We start from the raw sequence: 7,198 nt of genomic DNA, 5'->3' as shown, positions 1-7,198 counted from the left end.
TTGGGTTTCAGTCATAAAATGTTCCATCACCCACCACTTCACCAGTGTACTTTTCCCACTACCAATTCCCCAGTTTCCTTAAGATATGTTTTCCTCTATGTATATTATGGATTCAGCTCTGACATCAAGATAATTAATCCATTTTGATTAGATTTTTGTGCATGGCATTAGAAAGATGTAAGTTTATCTATTTGCATGTGGTTGACCTGTTTTCCCACTACCAATTGTTGAATAGTCTTTCCTTGCTCTACTTATCATTATTTGCTTCTTCATCAAAGATTAACTGATCAGCTATGCTGTGGATCTGTCTCAGAATATTCAAGTCTATTCCACTGATCTGAGAGTTTTTCTTTATTTCAGCACCATTCTGTTTTAGTTACTACAACTTTGTAGTACAGTTTGAAGGTGGGTAAATTGATGTTTCCCATCTTATTTTTCCCAAAGATTGTTTTAGATATTAAGAAAATTTTAATTTTCCACAAAAATTTTAGGTGTATCTGACCTATTTCTTTTTAAAATTACATGGTTAGTCTTATAGGGACCGCACGCAATCTGTACATTACTCTGGGGAGTATTGTCATTTTCATGCCTCCCAATCTATGAGTAGGGGGTGTGTTTCCACGTTCCATATCCTTTTTTACTTTGTAAAATAGTGGTTTTTTAATTTTCTTTGTATATGTCTTTCATCTCTTTAGTTAAGCTGATTACAATGTACTTGATATTCTGAAGCAAATTTTTGAATGGTATTTTTTGGGGGGTCACACCCGACGATGCACAGGGGTTACTCCTGGCTATGCACTCAGAAATAACTCCTGGCGGTGCTCGGGGGACCATATGGGACACTGGGAATCGAACGTAGGTTGGCCGTGTGCAAGGCAGACTCCCTACTGCTGTGCTATCTCTCCAGCCCCGATGGGATTGTTTTTTTATTATCTCTTTCTTCTCTTTCATTATTTGTATATAGAAGAGCGATGGCATTTGTATATTAATATTTTATCTTGCCACTTTACTATTCAAATTATTTCTAGGAGATTTTTGTAGAGTCTTTTAGTATTTTCTAACCATAGTATCATGTCGTCTGCAAAGAGTGAGAGCTTGAAAACTTCCTTTCCTATCTGGATGCCTTTGTTATATTTTCCTTGCCTAATTGCTATGGCAAGTACTTCCAGTACTATATTGAATAGAAGTGACAAGAGTTTGTAACCTTGTCTTGTGCCTGATCTTAGAAGGAAGGTTTTTTATTTTTTCCCCTTGAACTATAATGTTTTCTGTGGACTTGTGGTAAATGGCTTTGACTATGTTGAGGAAAGTTCCTTCAATTCCCACTTTGTTGAGAGTTTTTTTTATCATAAATGAGTCCTGGACCTTGTCAAATGATTTCTCTGCATCTATGGGTAGGATCATACTTTTTTAAAATTTTACTTATATGGTGTATTATGTTGATGGGGTTGCATATATTAAATCATTCTTACTACTTTGGGATGAATCATACTCGGTCACGATGTATGATTTATTTATGGATTGTTGGATTCTATTTGCTATTACTTTGTTGAGAATCTTTGCATCTGTGTTCATTAAGGATATTGTCCTGTAATTCTCTTTCTTATGGTGTTTCTCTTTGCTGCTGGTATTTGGGTGATGTTTACTATACAGAATCTGTTCAAGAGTATTTTTCTTTCTTCCATTTCCTGGAATAGACTGAAAAAAATTGGCAGTAGATCCTTTTTATAGATTTGAAAGAATTTACTAGTGAATCCATCTGGGGTTTGGCTTTTGTTTGGGAAAATTTTTTGATTATCATTTCAATTATCATTTCAATTTCCTTGGTGGTGATAAGTCTGTTCTGGTATTTGAAATCATCTTGGTACAGCCTTGGGAAGTTATGGAAGTCCAGGAATTTATCTATTTCTTCTAGGATTACTTCTTTCATGGCATAAAGATTCTTCAACTAATATCGAATGTTTCTTTTAACTTTTGTCGTTTCTGTTGTGATGTACTCTCTTTCATTTCTGATTTGGTTTATTAGGATTCCTGCTCTCTTTTTCTTTTTGTTAGTCTTGTGGTTTATCAATATTGTTTTATCGAATGAGCTGCACTTGGTTTCATTAAAAACTTTAGGATTGTTTTTTGGGATTTCACTTCATTAATTTTTGCTATAAGTTTTATTATTTCCTTCCTTTTGTCTGCTTTGGGTATCTTTCGTGGGTCATTTTCCAGTTTCTTAAGTTGTACAGTCTAATTACTTACATGAGCCCTTTCTTCCTGACGAACACTTGCATAGCAATAAACTTAACTCTTAAAACGGTTTTCCTTATATCCCACAAGTTCTGGTAGTTAGTTTCCTCATTCTTGTTTGTTTCAGTGGATCTTTTAATTTTCTCTTTGATCCACTGTTTGTTCAGTAATGGCTTCCTCTTCGACCCACAATGTATTTCAATGATTTAATTTCCAAATGGTTCGAGTGTTTCTTTCTACATTTTATCACTTTATAGTTTAAATCAATTATAGATATCATACTTTATATGATTCCAATTATTTGAAAATTTCTTATAGTTTGGTGTATGACCCAAAATGTGGACCATTTTGTTAAATGTATTCTCAGTTATTCAATGTTCTATAACTAGTACTGCATGTTAGTTCATAAAATCCTTCAACCTAAATACTTTTTAATATATTATGTCATGGGCTGGAGCAATAACACAGCGGTAGGGTGTTTGCCTTGCCCACAGCCGGCCTGGCTGAGCTGGGTTCGATAACTGCACCCCTCTTGGAGAGCCTGGCAAGCTACTGAGAGTATCTTGCCCACACAGCAAAGCCTGGCAAGCTACCCGTGGTGTATTCAATATGCCAAACACAGTAACAACAAGTCTCACAATGGAGACTTACAGGGCCCGCTAGAGCAAATCGATGAACAACAGGAGGACAGTGCTATATTATGTTCTAAGCAGTTTGAAATTATGCTTTTTAAGATCTTTCTTTGGAAAGTGGTATACCAGTAATTATTTGAAATATTGATTTATTGTAAAACCAATTATAAATGATGTTAGATACCTTACTCCAAATCACACAAAAATGAAAGTTTGATACTAGAATTTGATAACTTCTTCTGACTCTGATGATTGTCATCTTTATTATACTCACAACTTTAACCTTGATATATTTATGTTTATGTTATGTTTTGTTTGCTATGTTTGTTATGTTTTTATTTTTTGGTTTGGGGGTGACACCTGTCTATGCCCCAGGCTTGCTTTTGGCTCTGTTCTCAGGGATCACTCCAGGCAGTGCTTAGGGACTATGTTGGGTTTCAGTGATTGAATCCAGGTAGGCTGTAAGCAGAACAAGTTCCTTACCCACTGTACTATATTGCCAGCCCCAGGAGAATGTTTTTAGTTATATTTACAAGTAAATACTTTGTCTCCTCAATTACATATGAGCTTTCTGAAGCTATAGACATCTTTTTACATGCTTGTAATTAAGATTTCTTGTGAGTAAAGTCTTGATAGTTGCTGAAAACTTGACTCATGAAAGAGTCTTCTAATAAACTTCAGCAGGAATAGAATGATGATCATAGCCACCATCACTGAAGGGAAAAGTCAAAAATCTAACCTTGTTTTTATGAATAAAGTTTCTATTGGAGTTTAGTGTAAGAAGACACCAGCCAAAATAATTATACAAAATTATTTGAGAATTATGGAACATTTAGTATACCTGTCTATCCATGACACCATGACTTAATACCAGATTTTATTACATTATCTTAATAATCAAAACACAATCAATACTACTGATTATCTTTTATAAAAATACTCTATCCCTGATTAAGAGTCACTAACATTTTCTATAATAAATGTGTGTTCACTAAAAGTCTGTTATATAAAAGAAGGAAAATATATAAAGAACACTCTTCACTAAAAGTACCAACTATCTCTGTGAAGTATCATTGTGGATGTCTTTCCAGGTATCCTTGTAAAGTAGACAAGGAAATGGTGCCTATAGTTATTCCTATAATATATCATAGTTCATTAGACTACTTAGTGTATTGAATATTTTAGTCCAGCATTTCAGTGATGGCAATATTCTGTAGGCAAGGAAGCATTTCTGAGGATCTATGTAAACATAACCTGATAGTGCAAAAAGTTCTGCTTGATTGTATTGAGCAAAAGCTCCAAATTCTTCCTTAGCTTCCCTGATATATTACGCGACTTAGGGTTCTGTTTACTATCTGTGAACAGAAAACTTCAAAGAGATCTCAACAACAAACTAAATTGTAGTTTTAATGTATAGAAATATATTACTGTTACCTTGGAAGTTTAATAAAAAAATGGACACTCATGACTTAACCCAAATCAATTAGCTAGACTTTGAAAATGATACATGTATATGGAATTTTAAACTACCCATATGACTTTAAGCTATAGCTAATGTTGAAAAGCACTAATTTTACAGAAAATGACTGAAAAGATTATCTACTGGGTTTTAAAAACATGTCATTGTGCCCTGGCAGAAAAACAGATTGATTGGCTGTAGAGTCAGAAGGAGCTGTGTAACATTCCTGGTTTAGTGATACATTTGTGTAATGCTAGGAAAAGTATTTACTTTCTGAATTTCACTTTTTTTGATCTGTGAAATAGAATTAAATATAACCTCTGCTTCATAGGGTTGTAAGAATAATAAAAAACTGATTAAATTTAGCTGAATTTATTGTACAGGTTGAGTCAATGAAACTTTCAAAAATACGTGGCAAGAAACTTGTGAGCTACACAATGCACATTCAGAAGCAATGTGAAAGTTATAGAAAATATTTTGAGAATAAAATGGCAAAGATGACATCAGAAGTAAGAGAGAATAGTAGTTTCAAAGATGACAGTAAAATCCTTCATGTTCCAGGTTCCATAGAAATTCCCCATCTTCATTCATTGCAGACTGGAAGGTGGGCGATCTTTTAGATCTGGCTCAAGAATATGCGACTGTTCTGTCAAACTATCAGTATAGCAATATAAAAAGGGTAAATACATTTTGATATTATCATGTCCTCTCAAAATACATGGCACAGATCGAGAAATGAATTAATATTAGAAAGGTTATTCGTTTTGCAAGAATCGAAATGCCTTCAGCAAGGCATAAATCCACAGCTTCCATATTTTGGAAGACTACTCCATTGCTCCCAAAATAAAGTTAGGGATAGTTCGGTAATCACTACTAAACACCTAATGGAGGGTGGAAACACTGGTGTCAATGTTTAAATTCTTATAAATTAGGCATCCTGGAGCCAGGCAGATAATTCAGTGGATAGGGTACTTTCTTTGTGTACAGCTGACCCAGGGTCGATCCCTGGCATCCTAAATGGTCCCCCGAGACTTCCAGGAGTGATTCCTGAGTACAAAGTGAGGAGCAACCATGTTTGTAATCCTGCCATATGAACTGGGTGAGAAGGCATCTGGGATAGAGAAGGAATCACTAAGTCAATGATGGTTGGAGGGATCCCTCGAGATGGGAGATATGTGCCGAAAGTAGATAAAGGACGAAACATGATAGCATCTCATTATCTATATTACAAACCATAATACCCATAAGTAGAGAGAGAGTAATAGGGAAGTTGTCTGCCATAGAGGCAGGGGGAGGGGTGGGATGGGGGGATACTGAGGACATTGATGGTGGAAAATGTGGACTGGTGGAGGAATGGGTGTTTTGATCATTGTATGACTAAAACTCAATCATAAAAGTTTTGTAGCTGTAGCTCACGTTTATTTAATTAAAAATAAGTGGGGAGTAACCCCTGAATACCAGTGGGTGTGGCTCCCAAACAAAATAATTAAATTAGACGCACCTTATGGCGCAAATCAAAATATTGCTCTAGGCACAGAGAGATCTTCAGACTTTGAGAAATTGATAATACATCAGGCTGAGTGCCCAGAAGGCATTGAACCAACATTATTCAAATGTCTATAGGCAAGACAGTAGATAAAGACATTCCCATTAATATATCACAACACAGGAAAGAGTTATAATCCTCTAGATGAAAACATTTGGGCACCAATTTGGTCTGCTGGCATATTGCCTCATTCATTGTTGAGCATTAATGAGTTAGCCTTTAAGTTGTTATCCCATAACCTCCATTTCAGCTAAGGCTATAGCACTGATGAACAAAATGGCTCATTTTATCCTAAGCAATGGTGATGTCCCAAGATAATTAAATTTGGAGATAGCATTCTTCAGTACGTGGAGTCAGCCCATCATGCCATAGTAAAAGCTCATAAGCTCATTCAAATATCACCTAATTTACCACAATTTAACTTGAAAAAATAATTTCTTCACTTAAAATGGCCACAAAACTCTGCATAGGCAAGCAATAGAATTAAATGAATCTGCTCACAAGAAACATGTGCAGTGTCTGCTTTCTAAGCAATTTTGTTACTCTAAAACCAATCATTTTAGCCCTTTAAACGAAAAATATGTTTTTATTTCTATGAAATCCATTTATGAGCCTGAAATAAAGAATATTGAGGCTTTTTTATTCCAAGTGATATATATATATATATATATATTCATGCTCACAAGTGAGTGGGTGTATTGCGGAATGAAAATGTAGTGTATATAGGGGATATTATTTGCTATTGATTTTGTATCCATAGCTTCCAGAACAATGATGCACACATAACAAACATCTATATAATGGAAAAATGAGGCAATAGCACAGAAGCAAGTCTTCACAACACAAATCTGGTTAGGTGGAACCTGTAAAGATATGATAAAAGTCATTTGTTCACCTCATAAATCTCAGAAACAAAAATACTTTATTCCAACACTGAGAGTAACTCAGAAATTTTACAGACCATGTAAAATTAATTAATTAATTTTCTGTTATTTAAAATCAATTTATAGTTTATCATAAGAGTAAAGGGTTAAGTAAACAAGTTATTATGCGAGGCCACAAAATGAGAAATGAGTGTTACTGTTATCTTTTTTATTGACAACAATTCCCACATTCTCTATGTTTTGAAAAATAATTAATTTCTATTGTGGCTGAGACTTTTAAATTTGGCTCAGAATGTATTGTAGATAAAACGTTTATAACACAATATAATTCATTGTCAATTTTATTCTTCCAACTGTTCCCAAAACATTGGTCCCCAAACTCTCAGTATGAGTCAGTGAAAACACTCCATTGGGGATGGCTCTGCTTACTGATGCAGCCATC

This window comes from Sorex fumeus, unplaced genomic scaffold (genome assembly GCF_029834395.1).
Source record: "Sorex fumeus unplaced genomic scaffold, SorFum_2.1 ptg000075l, whole genome shotgun sequence".
In the NCBI taxonomy this organism is placed as follows: domain Eukaryota; kingdom Metazoa; phylum Chordata; class Mammalia; order Eulipotyphla; family Soricidae; genus Sorex; species Sorex fumeus.
The sequence above is the reverse complement of the archived record's forward strand: the minus strand, read 5'-3'. Positions refer to the sequence as shown.